Source organism: Hypanus sabinus, chromosome 17, assembly GCF_030144855.1.
Source record: "Hypanus sabinus isolate sHypSab1 chromosome 17, sHypSab1.hap1, whole genome shotgun sequence".
NCBI lineage: Eukaryota > Metazoa > Chordata > Chondrichthyes > Myliobatiformes > Dasyatidae > Hypanus > Hypanus sabinus.
In genome coordinates this window covers 13,262,418-13,274,851 of record NC_082722.1, presented here as the reverse complement: position 1 = coordinate 13,274,851, position 12,434 = coordinate 13,262,418, and positions in this window count along the sequence as shown.

Genomic DNA, 12,434 nt, shown 5'->3' with positions numbered 1-12,434 from the left:
AGGCTAAAGTTCCAATGTGTAGAGAAGGTAATGCTACTGAAAGTAACTTCTGGACTATAGGTAGCACACTCATAAAATTGGTTGTAGACAACTCTAAATCATATGGTTAGTGTGCTAACAATGTTTACATCATGTTAGCACATAGTAGTTATCAGCAAAATTCAACTGTACACTCCATTGAGTTGAATGCATTACTTTCTATTCAATGCATTCTGTGGTAAGTTTGTGTACATAACTACTCGGGGTGATTTGGAATTGTATAGATATTGCATGTAGAGTGCTCAGTGACATGGAATACTCCAATGCAAGCTGAATTCAGTAACCTACCTGGTACCATTTACAGTGGAACAGCCATTGACTTGGTTTAATTCTGCAAAGGCTAAAGTTCCAATGTGTAGAGAAGGTAATGCTACTGAAAGTAACTTCTGGAGTATAGGTAGCACACTCATAAAATTGGTTGTAGACAACTCTAAATCATATGGTTAGTGTGCTAACAATGTTTACATCATGTTAGCACATAGTAGTTATCAGCAAAATTGAACTGTACACTCCATTGAGTTGAATGCATTACTTTCTATTCAATGCATTCTGTGGTAAGTTTGTGTACATAACTACTCGGGGTGATTTGGAATTGTATAGATATTGCATGTAGAGTGCTCAGTGACATGGAATACTCCAATGCAAGCTGAATTCAGTAACCTACCTGGGACCAATTACAGTGGAACAGCCATTGACTTGGTTTAATTCTGCAAAGCCTAAAGTTCCAATGTGTAGAGAAGGTAATGCTACTGAAAGTAACTTCTGGAGTATAGGTAGCACACTCATAAAATTGGTTGTAGACAACTCTAAATCATATGGTTAGTGTGCTAACAATGTTTACATCATGTTAGCACATAGTAGTTATCAGCAAAATTGAACTGTACACTCCATTGAGTTGAATGCATTACTTTCTATTCAATGCATTCTGTGGTAAGTTTTTGTACATAACTACTCGGGGTGATTTGGAATTGTATAGACATTGCATGTAGAGTGCTCAGTGACATGGAATACTCCAATGCAAGCTGAATTCAGTAACCTACCTGGGACCATTTACAGTGGAACAGCCATTGACTTGGTTTTATTCTGCAAAGGCTAACGTTCCAATGTGTAGAGAAGGTAATGCTACTGAAAGTAACTTCTGGAGCATAGGTAGCACACCCAAAAAATTGGTTGCAGACAACTCTAAATCATATGGTTAGTGTGCTAACAATGTTTACATCATGTTAGCACATGGCAGTTATCAGCAAAATTGAACTGTACACTCCATTGAGTTGAATGCATTACTTTCTATTCAATGCATTCTGTGGTAAGTTTGTGTACATAACTACTCGGGGTGATTTGGAATTGTATAAATATTGCATGTAGAGTGCTCAGTGACATGGAATACTCCTATGCAAGCTGAATTCAGTAACCTACCTGGTACCATTTACAGTGGAACAGCCATTGACTTGGTTTTATTCTGCAAAGGCTAAAGTTCCAATGTGTAGAGAAGGTAATGCTACTGAAAGTAACTTCTGGAGCATAGGTAGCACACCATAAAGATGGTTGCAGACAACTCTAAATCATATGGTTAGTGTGCTAACAATGTTTACATCATGTTAGCACATAGTAGTTATCAGCAAAATTGAACTGTACACTCCATTGAGTTGAATGCATTACTTTCTATTCAATGCATTCTGTGGTAAGTTTTTGTACATAACTACTCGGGGTGATTTGGAATTGTATAGATATTGCATGTAGAGTGCTCAGTGACATGGAATACAATGCAATCTGAATTCAGTAACCTACCTGGGACCATTTACAGTGGAACAGCCATTGACTTCGTTTAATTCTGCAAAGGCTAAAGTTCCAATGTGTAGAGTAGGTAATGCTACTGAAAGTAACTTCTGGAGCATAGGTAGCACACCCAAAAAATTGGTTGCAGACAACTCTAAATCATATGGTTAGTCTGCTAACAATGTTTACATCGTTAGCACATAGCAGTTATCAGCAAAATTGAACTGTACACTCCATTGAGTTGAATGCATTACTTTCTATTCAATGCATTCTGTGGTACGTTTGTGTACATAACTACTCGGGGTGATTTGGAATTGTATAAATATTGCATGTAGAGTGCTCAGTGACATGGAAAACAATGCAAGCTGAATTCAAAAACCTACCTGGTACCATTTACAGTGGAACAGCCATTGACTTGGTTTTATTCTGCAAAGGCTAAAGTTCCAATGTGTAGAGAAGGTAATGCTACTGAAAGTAACTTCTGGAGCATAGGTAGCACACCCATAAAATTGGTTGCAGACAACTCTAAATCATATGGTTAGTGTGCTAACAATGTTCACATCATGTTAGCACATAGTAGTTATCAGCAAAATTGAACTGTACACTCCATTGAGTTGAATGCATTACTTTCTATTCAATGCATTCTGTGGTAAGTTTGTGTACATAACTACTCGGGGTGATTTGGAATTGTATAGATATTGCATGTAGAGTGCTCAGTGACATGGAATACTCCTATGCAAGCTGAAATCAGTAACCTACCTGGTACCATTTACAGTGGAAGAGCCATTGACTTGGTTTTATTCTGCAAAGGCTAAAGTTCCAATGTGTAGAGAAGGTAATGCTACTGAAAGTAACTTCTTGAGCATAGGTAGCACACCCATAAAGTTGGTTGCAGACAACTCTAAATCATATGGTTAGTGTGCTAACAATGTTTACATCATGTTAGCACATAGTAGTTATCAGAAAAATTGAACTGTACACTCCATTGAGTTGAATGCATTACTTTCTATTCAATGCATTCTGTGGTAAGTTTGTGTACATAACTACTCGGGGTGATTTGGAATTGTATAGATATTGCATGTAGAGTGCTCAGTGACATGGAATACTCCAATGCAAGCTGAATTCAGTAACCTACCTGGGACCAATTACAGTGGAACAGCCATTGACTTGGTTTAATTCTGCAAAGCCTAAAGTTCCAATGTGTAGAGAAGGTAATGCTACTGAAAGTAACTTCTGGAGTATAGGTAGCACACTCATAAAATTGGTTGTAGACAACTCTAAATCATATGGTTAGTGTGCTAACAATGTTTACATCATGTTAGCACATAGTAGTTATCAGCAAAATTGAACTGTACACTCCATTGAGTTGAATGCATTACTTTCTATTCAATGCATTCTGTGGTAAGTTTTTGTACATAACTACTCGGGGTGATTTGGAATTGTATAGACATTGCATGTAGAGTGCTCAGTGACATGGAATACTCCAATGCAAGCTGAATTCAGTAACCTACCTGGGACCATTTACAGTGGAACAGCCATTGACTTGGTTTTATTCTGCAAAGGCTAACGTTCCAATGTGTAGAGAAGGTAATGCTACTGAAAGTAACTTCTGGAGCATAGGTAGCACACCCAAAAAATTGGTTGCAGACAACTCTAAATCATATGGTTAGTGTGCTAACAATGTTTACATCATGTTAGCACATGGCAGTTATCAGCAAAATTGAACTGTACACTCCATTGAGTTGAATGCATTACTTTCTATTCAATGCATTCTGTGGTAAGTTTGTGTACATAACTACTCGGGGTGATTTGGAATTGTATAAATATTGCATGTAGAGTGCTCAGTGACATGGAATACTCCTATGCAAGCTGAATTCAGTAACCTACCTGGTACCATTTACAGTGGAACAGCCATTGACTTGGTTTTATTCTGCAAAGGCTAAAGTTCCAATGTGTAGAGAAGGTAATGCTACTGAAAGTAACTTCTGGAGCATAGGTAGCACACCATAAAGATGGTTGCAGACAACTCTAAATCATATGGTTAGTGTGCTAACAATGTTTACATCATGTTAGCATATAGTAGTTATCAGCAAAATTGAACTGTACACTCCATTGAGTTGAATGCATTACTTTCTATTCAATGCATTCTGTGGTAAGTTTTTGTACATAACTACTCGGGGTGATTTGGAATTGTATAGATATTGCATGTAGAGTGCTCAGTGACATGGAATACAATGCAATCTGAATTCAGTAACCTACCTGGGACCATTTACAGTGGAACAGCCATTGACTTCGTTTAATTCTGCAAAGGCTAAAGTTCCAATGTGTAGAGTAGGTAATGCTACTGAAAGTAACTTCTGGAGCATAGGTAGCACACCCAAAAAATTGGTTGCAGACAACTCTAAATCATATGGTTAGTCTGCTAACAATGTTTACATCGTTAGCACATAGCAGTTATCAGCAAAATTGAACTGTACACTCCATTGAGTTGAATGCATTACTTTCTATTCAATGCATTCTGTGGTACGTTTGTGTACATAACTACTCGGGGTGATTTGGAATTGTATAAATATTGCATGTAGAGTGCTCAGTGACATGGAAAACAATGCAAGCTGAATTCAGAAACCTACCTGGTACCATTTACAGTGGAACAGCCATTGACTTGGTTTTATTCTGCAAAGGCTAAAGTTCCAATGTGTAGAGAAGGTAATGCTACTGAAAGTAACTTCTGGAGCATAGGTAGCACACCCATAAAATTGGTTGCAGACAACTCTAAATCATATGGTTAGTGTGCTAACAATGTTCACATCATGTTAGCACATAGTAGTTATCAGCAAAATTGAACTGTACACTCCATTGAGTTGAATGCATTACTTTCTATTCAATGCATTCTGTGGTAAGTTTGTGTACATAACTACTCGGGGTGATTTGGAATTGTATAGATATTGCATGTAGAGTGCTCAGTGACATGGAATACTCCTATGCAAGCTGAAATCAGTAACCTACCTGGTACCATTTACAGTGGAAGAGCCATTGACTTGGTTTTATTCTGCAAAGGCTAAAGTTCCAATGTGTAGAGAAGGTAATGCTACTGAAAGTAACTTCTTGAGCATAGGTAGCACACCCATAAAGTTGGTTGCAGACAACTCTAAATCATATGGTTAGTGTGCTAACAATGTTTACATCATGTTAGCACATAGTAGTTATCAGAAAAATTGAACTGTACACTCCATTGAGTTGAATGCATTACTTTCTATTCAATGCATTCTGTGGTAAGTTTGTGTACATAACTACTCGGGGTGATTTGGAATTGTATAGATATTGCATGTAGAGTGCTCAGTGACATGGAATACTCCAATGCAAGCTGAAATCAGTAACCTACCTGGTACCATTGACAGTGGAACAGCCATTGACTTGGTTTTATTCTGCAAAGGCTAAAGTTCCAATGTGTAGAGAAGGTAATGCTACTAAAAGTAACTTCTGGAGCATAGGTAGCACACCCAAAAAATTGGTTGCAGACAACTCTAAATCATATGGTTAGTGCTAACAATGTTTACATCGTTAGCACATAGAAGTTATCAGCAAAATTGAACTGTACACTCCATTGAGTTGAATGAATTACTTTCTATTCAATGCATTCTGTGGTACGTTTGTGTACATAACTACTCGGGGTGATTTGGAATTGTATAAATATTGCATGTAGAGTGCTCAGAGACATGGAATACAATGCAAGCTGAATTCAGAAACCTACCTGGTACCATTTACAGTGGAACAGCCATTGACTTGGTTTTATTCTGCAAAGGCTAAAGTTCCAATGTGTAGAGAAGGTAATGCTACTGAAAGTAACTTCTGGAGCATAGGTAGCACACCCATAAAATTGGTTGCAGACAACTCTAAATCATATGGTTAGTGTGCTAACAATGTTCACATCATGTTAGCACATAGTAGTTATCAGCAAAATTGAACTGTACACTCCATTGAGTTGAATGCATTACTTTCTATTCAATGCATTCTGTGGTACGTTTGTGTACATAACTACTCGGGGTGATTTGGAATTGTATAAATATTGCATGTAGAGTGCTCAGTGACATGGAATACAATGCAAGCTGAATTCAGTAACCTACCTGGGACCATTTACAGTGGAAGAGCCATTGACTTGGTTTTATTCTGCAAAGGCTAAAGTTCCAATGTGTAGAGAAGGTAATGCTACTGAAAGTAACTTCTTGAGCATAGGTAGCACACCCATAAAGTTGGTTGCAGACAACTCTAAATCATATGGTTAGTGTGCTAACAATGTTTACATCATGTTAGCACATAGTAGTTATCAGAAAAATTGAACTGTACACTCCATTGAGTTGAATGCATTACTTTCTATTCAATGCTTTCTGTGGTAAGTTTTTGTACATAACTACTCGGGGTGATTTGGAATTGTATAGATATTGCATGTAGAGTGCTCAGTGACATGGAATACTCCAATGCAAGCTGAATTCAGTAACCTACCTGGGACCATTTACAGTGGAACAGCCTTTGACTTGGTTTTATTCTGCAAAGGCTAAAGTTCCAATGTGTAGAGAAGGTAATGCTACTGAAAGTAACTTCTGGAGCATAGGGAGCACACTCATAAAATTGGTTGCAGACAACTCTAAATCATATGGTTAGTGTGCCAACAATGTTTAGATCATGTTAGCACATAGTAGTTATCAGCAAAATTGAACTGTACACTCCATTGAGTTGAATGCATTACTTTCTATTCAATGCATTCTGTGGTACGTTTGTGTACATAACCACTCGGGGTGATTTGGAATTGTATAAATATTGCATGTAGAGTGCTCAGTGACATGGAATACAATGCAAGCTGTATTCAGTAACCTACCTGGGACCATTTACAGTGGAACAGCCATTGACTTCGTTTAATTCTGCAAAGGCTAAAGTTCCAATGTGTAGAGAAGGTAATGCTACTGAAAGTAACTTCTGGAGCATAGGGAGCACACTCATAAAATTGGTTGCAGACAACTCTAAATCATATGGTTAGTGTGCTAACAATGTTTAGATCATGTTAGCACATAGTAGTTATCAGCAAAATTGAACTGTACACTCCATTGAGTTGAATGCATTACTTTCTATTCAATGCATTCTGTGGTACGTTTGTGTACATAACCACTCGGGGTGATTTGGAATTGTATAAATATTGCATGTAGAGTGCTCAGTGACATGGAATACAATGCAAGCTGAATTCAGTAACCTACCTGGGACCATTTACATTGGAACAGCCATTGACTTGGTTTAATTCTGCAAAGGCTAAAGTTCCAATGTGTAGAGAAGGTAATGCTACTGAAAGTAACTTCTGGAGCATAGGTAGCACACCCATAAAATTGGTTGCAGACAACTCTAAATCATATGGTTAGTGTGCTAACAATGTTTACATCATGTTAGCACATAGTAGTTATCAGCAAAATTGAACTGTACACTCCATTGAGTTGAATGCATAACTTTCTATTCAATGCATTCTGTGGTAAGTTTGTGTACATAACTACTCGGGGTGATTTGGAATTGTATAGATATTGCATGTAGAGTGCTCAGTGACATGGAATACTCCAATGCAAGCTGAATTCAGTAACCTACCTGGTACCATTTACAGTGGAACAGCCATTGACTTGGTGTAATTCTGCAAAGGCTAAAGTTCCAATGTGTAGAGAAGGTAATGCTACTGAAAGTAACTTCTGGAGTATAGGTAGCACACTCATAAAATTGGTTGTAGACAACTCTAAATCATATGGTTAGTGTGCTAACAATGTTTACATCATGTTAGCACATAGTAGTTATCAGCAAAATTGAACTGTACACTCCATTGAGTTGAATGCATTACTTTCTATTCAATGCATTCTGTGGTAAGTCTGTGTACATAACTACTCGGGGTGATTTGGAATTGTATAGATATTGCATGTAGAGTGCTCGGTGACATGGAAAACTCCAATGCAAGCTGAATTCAGTAACCTACCTGGGACCATTTACAGTGGAACAGCCATTGACTTGGTTTAATTCTGCAAAGCCTAAAGTTCCAATGTGTAGAGAAGGTAATGCTACTGAAAGTAACTTCTGGAGTATAGGTAGCACACTCATAAAATTGGTTGTAGACAACTCTAAATCATATGGTTAGTGTGCTAACAATGTTTACATCATGTTAGCACATAGTTGTTATCAGCAAAATTGAACTGTACACTCCATTGAGTTGAATGCATTACTTCCTATTCAATGCATTCTGTGGTAAGGTTGTGTACATAACTACTCTGGGTGATTTGGAACTGTATAGATATTGCAAGTAGAGTGCTCAGTGCCATGAAATACTCCAATGCAAGCTGAATTCAGTAACCTACCTGTTACTATTTACAGTGGAACATCCATTGACGGTTTTATTCGGCAAAGGCTAAAGTTCCAATGTGTAGAGAAGGTAATGCTACTGAAAGTAACTTCTGGAGCATAGGTTGCACACTCATAAAATTGGTTGCAGACAACTCTAAATCATATGGTTAGTGTGCTAACAACGTTTACATCATGTTAGCACATAGTAGTTATCAGCAAAATTGAACTGTACACTCCATTGAGTTGAATGCATTACTTTCTATTCAATGCATTCTGTGGTAAGTTTGTGTACATAACTACTCGGGGTGATTTGGAATTGTATAGATATTGCATGTAGAGTGCTCAGTGACATGGAATACTCCAATGCAAGCTGAATTCAGTAACCTACCTGGTACCATTTACAGTGGAACAGCCATTGACTTGGTTTAATTCTGCAAAGGCTAAAGTTCCAATGTGTAGAGAAGGTAATGCTACTGAAAGTAACTTCTGGACTATAGGTAGCACACTCATACAATTGGTTGTAGACAACTCTAAATCATATGGTTAGTGTGCTAACAATGTTTACATCATGTTAGCACATAGTAGTTATCAGCAAAATTCAACTGTACACTCCATTGAGTTGAATGCATTACTTTCTATTCAATGCATTCTGTGGTAAGTTTGTGTACATAACTACTCGGGGTGATTTGGAATTGTATAGATATTGCATGTAGAGTGCTCAGTGACATGGAATACTCCAATGCAAGCTGAATTCAGTAACCTACCTGGTACCATTTACAGTGGAACAGCCATTGACTTGGTTTAATTCTGCAAAGGCTAAAGTTCCAATGTGTAGAGAAGGTAATGCTACTGAAAGTAACTTCTGGAGTATAGGTAGCACACTCATAAAATTGGTTGTAGACAACTCTAAATCATATGGTTAGTGTGCTAACAATGTTTACATCATGTTAGCACATAGTAGTTATCAGCAAAATTGAACTGTACACTCCATTGAGTTGAATGCATTACTTTCTATTCAATGCATTCTGTGGTAAGTTTGTGTACATAACTACTCGGGGTGATTTGGAATTGTACAGATATTGCATGTAGAGTGCTCAGTGACATGGAATACTCCAATGCAAGCTGAATTCAGTAACCTACCTGGGACCAATTACAGTGGAACAGCCATTGACTTGGTTTAATTCTGCAAAGCCTAAAGTTCCAATGTGTAGAGAAGGTAATGCTACTGAAAGTAACTTCTGGAGTATAGGTAGCACACTCATAAAATTGGTTGTAGACAACTCTAAATCATATGGTTAGTGTGCTAACAGTGTTTACATCATGTTAGCACATAGTAGTTATCAGCAAAATTGAACTGTACACTCCATTGAGTTGAATGCATTACTTTCTATTCAATGCATTCTGTGGTAAGGTTGTGTACATAACTACTCTGGGTAATTTGGAATTGTATAAATATTGCATGTAGAGTGCTCAGTGACATGGAATACAATGCAAGCTGAATTCAGTAACCTACCTGGGACCATTTACAGTGGAACAGACATTGACTTGGTTTAATTCTGCAAAGGCTAAAGTTCCAATGTGTAGAGAAGGTAATACTACTGAAAGTATCTTCTGGAGCATAGGTAGCACACCCATAAAATTGGTTGCAGACAACTCTAAATCATATGGTTAGTGTGCTAACAATGTTTACATCATGTTAGCACATAGTAGTTATCAGCAAAATTGAACTGTACACTCCATTGAGTTGAATGCATTACTTCCTATTCAATGCATTCTGTGGTAAGGTTGTGTACATAACTACTCTGGGTGATTTGGAACTGTATAGATATTGCAAGTAGAGTGCTCAGTGCCATGGAATACTCCAATGCAAGCTGAATTCAGTAACCTGCCTGGTACCATTTACAGTGGAACAGCCATTGACTTGGTTTAATTCTGCAAAGGCTAAAGTTCCAATGTGTAGAGAAGGTAATGCTACTGAAAGTAACTTCTGGAGTATAGGTAGCACACTCATAAAATTGGTTGTAGACAACTCTAAATCATATGGTTAGTGTGCTAACAATGTTTACATCATGTTAGCACATAGTAGTTATCAGCAAAATTGAACTGTACACCATTGAGTTGAATGCATTACTTTCTATTCAATGCATTCTGTGGTAAGTTTGTGTACATAACTACTCGGGGTGATTTGGAATTGTATAGATATTGCATGTAGAGTGCTCAGTGACATGGAATACTCCAATGCAAGCTGAATTCAGTAACCTACCTGGGACCAATTACAGTGGAACAGCCATTGACTTGGTTTAATTCTGCAAAGCCTAAAGTTCCAATGTGTAGAGAAGGTAATGCTACTGAAAGTAACTTCTGGAGTATAGGTAGCACACTCATAACATTGGTTGTAGACAACTCTAAATCATATGGTTAGTGTGCTAACAATGTTTACATCATGTTAGCACATAGTAGTTATCAGCAAAATTGAACTGTACACTCCATTGAGTTGAATGCATTACTTTCTATTCAATGCATTCTGTGGTAAGGTTGTGTACATAACTATTCTGGGTGATTTGGAACTGTATAGATATTGCAAGTAGAGTGCTCAGTGCCATGGAATACTCCAATGCAAGCTGAATTCAGTAACCTACCTGTTACTATTTACAGTGGAACATCCATTGACGGTTTTATTCGGCAAAGGCTAAAGTTCCAATGTGTAGAGAAGGTAATGCTACTGAAAGTAACTTCTGGAGCATAGGTAGCACACTCATAAAACTTGGTTGCAGACAACTCTAAATCATATGGTTAGTGTGCTAACAATGTTTACAACATGTTAGCACATAGTAGTTATCAGCAAAATTGAACTGTATACTCCATTGAGTTGAATGCATTACTTTCTATTCAATGCATTCTGTGGTACGTTTGTGTACATAACTACTCGGGGTGATTTGGAATTGTATAAATATTGCATGTAGAGTGCTCAGTGACATGGAATACAATGCAAGCTGAATTCAGTAACCTACCTGGGACCATTTACAGTGGAACAGCCATTGACTTGGTTTAATTCTACAAAGCCTAAAGTTCCAATGTGTAGAGAAGGTAATGCTACTGAAAGTAACTTCTGGAGTATAGGTAGCACACTCATAAAATTGGTTGTAGACAACTCTAAATCATATGGTTAGTGTGCTAACAGTGTTTACATCATGTTAGCACATAGTAGTTATCAGCAAAATTGAACTGTACACTCCATTGAGATGAATGCATTACTTTCTATTCAATGCATTCTGTGGTAAGGTTGTGTACATAACTACTCTGGGTGATTTGGAACTGTATAGATATTGCAAGTAGAGTGCTCAGTGCCATGGAATACTCCAATGCAAGCTGAATTCAGTAACCTACCTGTTACTATTTACAGTGGAACATCCATTGACGGTTTTATTCGGCAAAGGCTAAAGTTCCAATGTGTAGAGAAGGTAATGCTACTGAAAGTAACTTCTGGAGCATAGGTAGCACACTCATAAAATTGGTTGCAGACAACTCTAAATCATATGGTTAGTGTGCTAACAATGTTTACAACATGTTAGCACATAGTAGTTATCAGCAAAATTGAACTGTTTACTCCATGGAGTTGAATGCATTACTTTCTATTCAATGCATTCTGTGGTACGTTTGTGTACATAACTACTCGGGGTGATTTGGAATTGTATAAATATTGCATGTAGAGTGCTCAGTGACATGGAATACAATGCAAGCTGAATTCAGTAACCTACCTGGGACCATTTACAGTGGAACAGCCATTGACTTGGTTTAATTCTGCAAAGGCTAAAGTTCCAATGTGTAGAGAAGGTAATACTACTGAAAGTAACTTCTGGAGCATAGGTAGCACACCCATAAAATTGGTTGCAGACAACTCTAAATCATATGGTTAGTGTGCTAACAATGTTTACATCATGTTAGCACATAGTAGTTATCAGCAAAATTGAACTGTACACTCCATTGAGTTGAATGCATTACTTCCTATTCAATGCATTCTGTGGTAAGGTTGTGTACATAACTACTCTGGGTGATTTGGAACTGTATAGATATTGCAAGTAGAGTGCTCAGTGCCATGGAATACTCCAATGCAAGCTGAATTCAGTAACCTACCTGTTACTATTTACAGTGGAACATCCATTGACGGTTTTATTCGGCAAAGGCTAAAGTTCCAATGTGTAGAGAAGGTAATGCTACTGAAAGTAACTTCTGGAGCATAGGTTGCACACTCATAAAAT